Here is an 8,114-nt window from a genome sequence, read left to right on the forward strand (position 1 = left end):
GATTCGTAGACGTGACTGGACTGGTAATTTGGCTTTTTCTCAGTTCTGATATAGTAGAATAAATATTACGAACCATTCCTTTTTTACGTCTCATTACTTCTTTTTACCATAATAACGATATACTAAATGTTTGGCTGTGAATTAAAACTCTGCTCTTGTTCTATTGGTATTATTATCAAATAGTTAAGTAAAAATCTTTTTATATATAGGTACTTGTAAATGGCTCGAACTTCGAACTCGAAAATCAAAATCTAACCGAAAGTCGTTATCATTCAAAAGTGGGTCTTTTTTTCCCGATTACCTCCTACGTATATAACTAAGCAAAATCACTCTTGATATCTCATATCTGAATATATAGGTGGATTTAAATTGATAGATATTAAACACCGGTAAACACCAAAAACGTGAATGAATGATATGTTATGCAACAGACATCAAAACAACAATGCCATACGATTTATCTTAGTTTCGTTTAACTTGTTATTAACACGTACACCAAACATCTGTGACAAGAACGGAGAGCGGTATCTGATAGATTCATCATCATTAACAAACAAATATCTATAAAACTTGCTAAACTCAAACAAACTTCACTTTTACAATTTTTCGCCATGCACTCGGTGTTTATAATTGCACTTATTTGTGTTTTTCACGTGAATGTTAACTTAAGCAAAGCTGCGTTCACAAATGTGGCATATTCAAAACCAGTGACTTTAAGTTCTGTTTATTCCGGTCATCATGGTTATTTTCCGGGACCTAACGCTGTAAACGGACTCCTGTCTGACTTTGTCCATACGTCTACTGAGAAATCACCTTGGCTCAGGATAGATCTAGAGGCAAATTTTCAAATCCATGAAATAGAAATGTTTGCCAGATCTGGCTGTTGTGGTGAGTACTTTGGGTCTTGGTTTAAATATACTGTGATATGTATTATGGTGCTTTTAATTCCCTTCACAAATTTTTATTGTCCATAAAAATATATCTTTATATAAAAACGATTTTTGGTGAAATTAAAACCACCATGAAAGGCACTTACACAGCAAATCATGAAATTTTGGACACGATGGAATAAAGACTTATGTTAAAACTATGATAGAACAAGAAACCTTCGGATCTCATGAAAACATCATGGGCAACAATTCCAATTCTTGATAGAAAATCACTTTATGCTATTATGTTTTATTTCATAATAATATTCTTATTCCTATTGATGTTCTTAAAGATATCGAAACACTGTTTACATGTTGCTATTTTCATTATTTGATCAGAAGAGTAAAATCTTTGCATATTTCCATTGATTATCTGATTGTTGTTCCGCTTGTTATCTTGATAAAACCTCTCTTTATCTCTCTCTCTCTCTCTCTCTCTCTCTCTCTCTCTCTCTCTCTCTCTCTTAATGAAATTGAACATTAAGATAAACCGACTGAGCGATATTGATATGACGATATAATTTGATTATCTTCATCAGCAGATGGTTTGCAACAAAAGCTTAATATCTTGCAAAAATACTGCAATGATTGGTTTCTCAATATTAATACATCCAAAAACTAAGATAATAGTATTCAATAAAGCAGGCAGACTCTCTAAATCAAAGTTTTACTTTGCTGATGTTGAACTTGAATGCGTCTCTGAATACAAATACTTAGGTGTGTCATTTTGTTCCACGGGCTCATTCTCTCTTGCTCAAAATCAGCTGTATCAAAAAGCCTTTAAATCATTTTTCAAACTTAAAAAGGATGTTATTTATCTGAATCCGGACATCAAAACCACAATTCACATTTTCGATCATACTATTAAACCTATTTTATTGTACATAGCGGAAATTTAGTATTTTAATTCATTTGCAAAAAAATTCAGATCTCTGGTTGTGCAGTGGACAAAATTTATTGTAACACACTTTGTGGTTTTGCAAATCAATACTTGGTGTACATTAATATGCAACAAACTTTGCTGTTCTAATTGAACTGGGAAGATTTCCCTTACACTTTGATATCATAAGATATATGTTAAGTTATTGGTACAAACTTGAGAACCAAAGTCAATCCTTTCCACTTTTGTATAATGCTTATTGTGAATCAAAGCAGTTGTTTGAAGAGAATACCCCCCCCCCCCCCGTATGGCTCAATTCAATTTGTAACTAACAGTATTGATGGCACAAAAAGTTTGCTGTCAGTAACATTACAAAAATTTATAAAGGCACTTAGAGACTGTCTACTTAAATACTATATTAAAGAATGAATGAATAGAATTCTATATTCACTGTACACGCTGACAAAAAACAAAGTTGCTACAGGCACTATTAAGCAAAATTTTGGCAAAGAGAACTACCTTAGATTACTTAAAAATTTTGAGCAGAGGAGAAGTTTAACTCTTTTTCGCATTTCCGCTCAATGACTTAATATTGAAAGAACATTCATCGACAAGAAAGATTCTTTAATAGATGTAATGTCAAATCAGTGGATAATGAAAACCATTTTTTTTCTTCTCATGTGATCATACTAAGGCATTAAGAGATACTCTTTACAATTTAGCTAATGACTCTTGTAAAAAAAATGTAATACATGAACTATGACCAAAAATTATACTGGCTTATGACAAATGAAGATTTACAAGTACTGAAGATTTACAAGTACTTGTACAACTCAGTGAAATGATTCTTAAAGGTGGAATATAATGGTTATAGTTATATATACCTATATAATATGCAATGTATTTACTTTTAGAGGGGGGGGGGGGGGGTTTATGTATAAGCATACTGGCTTGAACACTTTGAGTACAAGTAGACCAGTCTAATCGACTGTGAAGGCACCGTCCCTTAGTACTTTCTGTTTTCAGGCCACTTTGTTTCTGTATAGCTGTTGTGTTCACGCATAATCTCACACAGTTAAATGCATAAATCCCATACATATATTTCATTGTATTAATGAATCATTTTGCATATTGTTGCCTGTAATATGAACCTGGACATTCTAGGCTATTATTTCATTCGTTATTTGTTATAATCATGATATTATTTTTTATTGTATATGCCCCCCCCCCCCCCCCCCGAGGGCCCTTGATTGGTGAATAAATAAAGTATTATTCTGTTTCTATATGAAATAAATTTCCTTTTTTTAGGTGATCAGCTTCACGATGTTGAATTTACAGTTGGAGAGAACATTCATGACATGCATTTCTGCGGACATTTTACTGGGCACGCTTCAACCGGTCAGCGGATTACAGTGTTTTGTCCCCATAACACCGTGGGACGTTATGTACAATTACAGACCGTCAACGGAAATTCGAACGTCTTGACTCCTGCAGAAGTTTTTGTCTGGGGTGTTCGTGAAATACATTAAAGTAACTCTGAGAAATAATATTTTTTATTTAATCACAATAAAAGAAAATATTTAATTCTATTCTTTCTTTTTCCAAGAAAATCGCCTGTTATTGCACCTTAATATAGTCTAAGAAAGATGTATTGAAGGGAAAAGAAAATTCAGTACATTTCTGTGTGAAAAAAATATGAAGTATATTTCAGTGCTTACGGGTCTCAAGCTTGTCGGTATCTGATATTTATTCTCATATAGAAGTGTACGACATTCATCACATACAATGATCACAAATTAAAACACATCGCATTTCTCCATAAAGTTCTGAGGTAGAGTTACAAAACGAATGTCCATTAATTGTTTTACATTGTTGGACCTTCCGACAGAATTGCCTTCGGCTTTCGGTCCTTGGCAACATTTTTTCCTCAAGTCCAACAAGTCGTGTTTTGCTCTCTTAGCAAGTCAGTACCTGTTTAATTCAAGAGTGTTTATTTAGTTATTCTAGATTTATTATCCGTTTTCGTCGCAGACGTGTCATTAAGCAGATCTTAGAAAATCGTATTCACACATTGTTTTTCTGTTCTAATAAGTGAATATGATACAAATAAATATTTTTCAAAACTTTGCGTTTCTCATAGTTGGCAGAAATACAATAAAATGAATTATTCATATAATTCACGTTACAATACTTATAAGTGGGGGGAAATTATCGTTCTTATATTTTGTTATTTTATGTTGAAACCGTATTTAAATTAGATTCGAGTGGTTATTTTAAGTAACGTAGTATATCGCCATCGGTACTAATTGTACTTAGGTTAGCTCTATCAAGAAATGTTTGTAAGGAACAATTGACAAGTTATTATTCTGTTTCGTAAAAATACCTCAAATCACGTGGTAAAGGTTACATCAGTCCGTTTTTTTAATCAAACCGCAAACAAGTGTATTTTATGCAAATGTATAATTACAATTTCATGTTTTCATGAAGCAGCGAAATGTTAGATAATGCTAACAATATTCCATATTTTGTTCACATTCATAAAATCAAAACGAATAGAATCGGTGGACCGTGACACAGCAGATGATATGTATATGAAGAAATTAAGCATATCTTGAAGACTCGTTTAAATATCACCTGACATTGTTTATCGCCAGTAGTAGGTACGCGAACTAGCGATCAGAAATCACTCCCATTAAAAATACAGCTTACAATACTGTATTTGCATAAATGAAGTTTAACAGCATAAATTGTCAAATCGAACACACTTATTAAAAAAATATGTCACCTGACCCTGGTGGTTCAGACAAGAAAACCATTATAAAAGGTTCAGTGAGTTCAAACGAGGAAAACTTCACCAGTTTATAATGGGAAACATTACTATAGTTACATAAATATGAGTGAAATTAGGTACATTTTTCCCTTGCTCATTGTAGATATAGTTTGACAAAATGCATTAACCAGCTGAAGGAGAAAAATGTACCTAACTGGACTTGTGAACTTTAAAAACTTTCAAATGTGGAGCAGAGCAAATGTCCACGTAGATTAAAAGTAAACATCAAACTCTAAATAATGATGTATGTGTATGTTTCCTATGTGTTTGTTTTATATTGTGTACGAAGTTATTCTATGTGACTCCATCTACCACAGATTAAATACAAATGTGCAAAATCAATTTATAGATATATTCCATTTTTACCAAATTTTCTGTCTTCTTTGGTCCGGGTTGGGGTTTTTGATTTAGGACGGAGATTCTGATACATTACCGAAAGTAAAAGGAAATATAAATTACAGAATACAGAATAAACCATAAGTAAGTTAGTCTCACTGAGAATGGAATTGGGATTCTATTCATGCAGAAATAACCATAGATGCAAAAATACTTTCAATCCAAATCTGCTCTGACTGGTTTCCTATACTGTAATGAATTACCCCCAAAAAATGATTGATTACTGATTAATTTTGAATTTTTATCAAGATGTCGTCTTTAAATTTTGTTCAAAATCAATTTTCATTTTTTTCTGTTTTAGGATTAGAACTAGATAACGTCTTCGTTTAAAGGGGCATGGTCACGATTTTGGTCTAATTTTATTTTTCTGTTTTTATTATTTACAATGCTTTAGGAATGCATTTCTAATGATCAATGAAATTCGGGTGCCAGTCGATGAATTTTAAGTAAGATACAGGGCTTGATGAATTTGGTGTTAATTTGCCATTTACCAATGTACTTGGATTAAAAAAAGTCATTTGTCTACATATTAATGACAACTATTATGCGCATAAGCAATTTCCTCTCCTACCAGTATCTATAAATATTTGACCAAAAAATAACAAAGAAGTGTATAATGTGTTTATTCAAGATATCCATTTTTGTGCTAAACATGAACATAAATGGGAAACTTTACTTGAGTTAGATGATACATTTAGTTGGAAATCAAATTATAATGCACTTTTTAATTGTACAAAAGACACTAAACTATTATGGTTGGAATATAGGATATTCCATAGAATTCTAGGAACAAACACATATTTATTTAATTGCAAAATTACTTGCAATAACAAATGCAATCTTTGTACAAAAGAACCCTAGTCAGTTGAACATGTTTTTTTTATTGTCATAAGAGTAAACAATTATGGGTGCAATTAGAGCAATTTTTGTCATTTTATTGTCATTTTGATATAAACTTCTCATTCAGTGAAGTAATATTTGGCAATACAAGTGAAAAAAATGACATTGTTAATATTTTGATATTATTAACAAAACAATATATTTTTTACAAATCAAGGAAAAGTTCTGATCTGCATATTAGCGAATTATTGAAATCAATATTGGCATATTATTTGGTAGAGAAAAAGTTGTTTGCAATAAAAATGAGATGTGATAAATTTATTACTAGGTGGACAATTATTGAGAATGTTATTGCAAACATTCATGTTTAATTATTTTTAATCATCTCCATATGTTACTTGCTATAATGGGCATTACACATATATCTATATCAACATGTAATTCTGACATGCATCATATACTGTAGTAACCCCTTAGTAACTGTGGTAAATGTACATTTAGAATGAGTGTGAGAGTGAAAGTTTGTGTTATGTCTTTTTGGTGTGTTTATCTTTATATATAGAACTATGTTATTGAATGGTAATAATAGAAATAAAGCATGAAAAAAAGATACAGGGCTTACAATTCTTCGTCATGTAAACAAGGCTCGTGCCCTGTTTTTGTTTACATAGGTTCAATATACCAGTAAAAAATCTCTTTGAAGCTGATTTGTCTATCTTTTTATTCCTTTTAAGCTTAAAAAACAGTTACTAACGATTAACACATTCATTTGAGGTTTTAAACTGGAATTTTCACTTCAACAGTCAAAATGTAAACAAAAGCTTTGTTTACATAGCAAAGAATTGTAAGCTCTGTAACTCGCTTATAACTCAACAAATGACAACTAAATTTTGGTTGCCTATTAAAAATTTCATACTGAAGCATTGTAAACACTAAAATCGAAAAAATAATTTTTGACCAAAATCGTGACCATGTCCCTGTAAACGATTTTCCCGCCGTTCTAACATTGCGCTTTCAATTTTTTCTGCACCAGATACATAATAATTATGGTACATAGTAAATTGTATAATGCCAGGGTCCAAACATAATTTGTTGGCGTAAATGTTGTTGTTGGAATGCATTTGTATTTTTTAAAACAATCATAAAACAACCCGCCCCAACCCCAACCCCAACCCCCCAAAATAAAACAAAACCAAACAAAAACAAATAAAAATCAGAAAAATATATTTAGTTTCCTGACAGACTCGCCACTACTTAACGGTAACGGTCACACTTGTACATAAACTTTGGATCTGTACGAATTACACCATCATGACATGTCTAAATTAACCCGGATAAACATGTGTGAATTTTGCAGCTATAAAATTAGTTTTATGCCATCTTTAGAGGGCTCGATTGTCGTGGCCATTCTTAGACTGTTTTGATCTCATTTAGAAAAAGAGCTCTTTATTAAAATTATTTTTACTTAATTATAGCTTAAAGCAAAACAAATTTTGTTATAAAGTTCATGTAGTTATGATGGTTAATCTGGTGATTTTCCAGGCTCCCTAAAACTAAAAAACATGACCAAATACTTTAAAAGTGTATTTAAATGCTTTATTGTTGCATTTGAAATTTTTAATGTTGAGTGGAGATGAAGAAAACCCAGTTGCTTTCTGGTAAGGTCTCATCTTAGAATAAAATGCAACTGATTTAGCAGCTATTAGTAACCGGAGTTTTCTTTCATGAAGATAATAATGGTGACACTCATATGCATACAAAGTATTTTTAAGAGCTATTCAAGCTTTAAAATTTAATAATACACGATGTGACATATTTTATTATTATACTTATTGATACCCCATTTTCTTTCAGAATGTCTCTGATTTGCCACACCACTTGATTACTAAGGGTGAAAACAAACGCTAAATTGTCATTAGGTTAATTATTATTTTTTGATAAGGACAACGAACTCATTAGCTAACAAAAAAGAAGCCCAAGAAGGTTAAAGCAAAAATAACACTATGATATGATGTTTTTCCGTTATATTTTAACGCTAATTTTTGGTTTACACCAATTTTATTGTATGATACTTTTGCAAGCCATTAAATTTGCTATTTTGGTAAACAATAATTTAACTCAACGTCTTTACAAACTCGGTGCTTACAGGCAAACTTGTACATGTATCGACAACTGTGACAATGACAAAACAAATTTTACATTTTTAACAAAATTGTATTATATCATCCCTTCTATAAAA

At 31.5% G+C, this 8,114-nt stretch overlaps 1 long non-coding RNA gene across 1 annotated transcript; it reads left to right on the forward strand.

Annotated features, from left to right (window-relative positions):
* Positions 1-325: 325 nt before the first annotated feature.
* On the forward strand, positions 326-3,393 carry LOC136274450 (uncharacterized). The gene is made up of 2 exons (XR_010712784.1): positions 326-888; positions 3,118-3,393. It is a non-coding gene; the product is annotated as an uncharacterized lncRNA (long non-coding RNA).
* Positions 3,394-8,114: the final 4,721 nt, after the last annotated feature.

The sequence above is a fragment of the Magallana gigas genome, chromosome 4 (genome assembly GCF_963853765.1).
Source record: "Magallana gigas chromosome 4, xbMagGiga1.1, whole genome shotgun sequence".
In the NCBI taxonomy this organism is placed as follows: domain Eukaryota; kingdom Metazoa; phylum Mollusca; class Bivalvia; order Ostreida; family Ostreidae; genus Magallana; species Magallana gigas.